At 39.3% G+C, this 1,667-nt stretch overlaps 1 long non-coding RNA gene across 1 annotated transcript; it reads right to left on the reverse strand.

Annotated features, from left to right (window-relative positions):
• Nucleotides 1-645: 645 nt before the first annotated feature.
• Nucleotides 646-1,157, reverse strand: LOC107659627 (uncharacterized). The gene is made up of 2 exons (XR_001630934.1): nt 1,007-1,157; nt 646-699 (listed from the first exon to the last, which is right to left on the reverse strand). It is a non-coding gene; the product is annotated as an uncharacterized LOC107659627 (long non-coding RNA).
• Between the last annotated feature and the right edge of the window lie 510 nt (nt 1,158-1,667).

The raw sequence follows: 1,667 nt of genomic DNA on the forward strand, positions 1-1,667 counted from the left end.
TGCATCGTTACATTATTTTTAGCCTTGTTACTACTGTCTTTCACAGCAAATTTGTCAGATTTCGGCACATTTTATAGCCACAAAGTATCAAATGAGTTTAATGTTCTTTTATATACTGAACAATCAGTAGCTAATTAGCTAATAGTCATTTTTAATCTTTCTTTAGATGAGGAAATGCCAGAAGATGTAGTGATATCAATGATGTGACTTTAGCCTGTTGTCTTAAAATAAAGTAAGAGTAAACTTTAATCACACTGTAACCCCTGTACAGTATAATGATACTAACTCTATTATTTACAGCTCGCATTGTGGGTTCATCAGTAGATCACTGAGGTTTTTCACTCCAGAGTCTCCTAGTTCATTTATTCTCAGGTCCAGCTCTCTCAGGTGTGATGGGTTTGATCTCAGAGCTGAAGTCACAGCAGAAGAACCTTCATCTGTCATATAACAGTATTTTAACCTACATTAGGAGAAATGAGAAAAATCACACTGCATTGTTTCATTTAAATAACAAAAAAAGTCTTCATCCCAATCTCTCCAGTTTACAGTGTGAATCCTTCAGTACGTCACATAAGTGATTCACTCCTGTTTTCTATTTTATTTCCACTGAGGTCCAGCTCTCTCAGCTGTGATGGGTTTGATTTCAGAGCTGAAGTCAGGATGAGACACTGTTTCTCTGTAATACTGCATTCACACAGACTGAGGACAAAGAGAGAAAAGACAATAAATCAGGCACATGTTAAGTTCATCTGTGAGTTTATTTCATAATGAGTAAATACCATACAGTGCAATAATTAAAAACATTGCAATTTTTTAAGTTCACGGGGCCACGTGAATTTGAATAAATGAATGTAGTGCACAGATAAATCATTTATAATAAGCACTACAATATTCCATTAGAAAAAATAAAAATTGTTCATTTTGATTTCAAGGTGACTTTAAGAAGCTATACACTAAACTTTAATCTCACTGTAACTGCTGTACAGTATACTGTAATGTTACTAACTGTAGTTTCTCCAGCTTGCATTGTGGGTTCATCAGTAGATCACTGAGGTTTTTCACTCCAGAGTCTCCTAGTTTATTCCCGCTCAGGTTCAGTTCTCTCAGGCGTGATGGGTTTGATTTCAGAGCTGAAGTCACAGCAGAATAACCTTCATCTGTCATATAACATACATCACTATGTGATGCTCCTAGATACATCATCAGTGATGTTTCCTGGGACCATCGGGTGTTTCGGGTCTTTCAACAATCAGACACCCTCGCCCAGATGACCCTGCTGGGGTTGATCGAGCCCAACTTGTGTCCAGGTAGCTCTACCCCACTCACGGCTCTCATCTCCTGATCCACAACCACCTTGAAGCAACCTCCACACTGCCTCCATGGCTGACTTAATGCCCCTTTGCCTACTGGACCCTCAGATGCCCATCATGTTTTAAGACTCTGCAGAGAGACTGGGCCGCGAATTCTTGCAATCTACCTCAGTTGGCTTGAACCTTGCTCACCAGCTGTTGCTCTGGCACTCTCTGTATACTCAGTATACTTGGTTCCAGGGCCTAAAACTAACTTTTTGCCACATCTGCCAATGGCCGGTGACATGATAAAATTTACTGGCCAAAATTTTTTTTTTACCGGCCATGAAACTCTTTTTGCAAAAACAGGCAGTTTTT

Source organism: Sinocyclocheilus anshuiensis, unplaced genomic scaffold (genome assembly GCF_001515605.1).
Source record: "Sinocyclocheilus anshuiensis isolate Anshui unplaced genomic scaffold, SAMN03320099.WGS_v1.1 scaffold1361, whole genome shotgun sequence".
Taxonomy (NCBI): Eukaryota; Metazoa; Chordata; class Actinopteri; order Cypriniformes; family Cyprinidae; genus Sinocyclocheilus; species Sinocyclocheilus anshuiensis.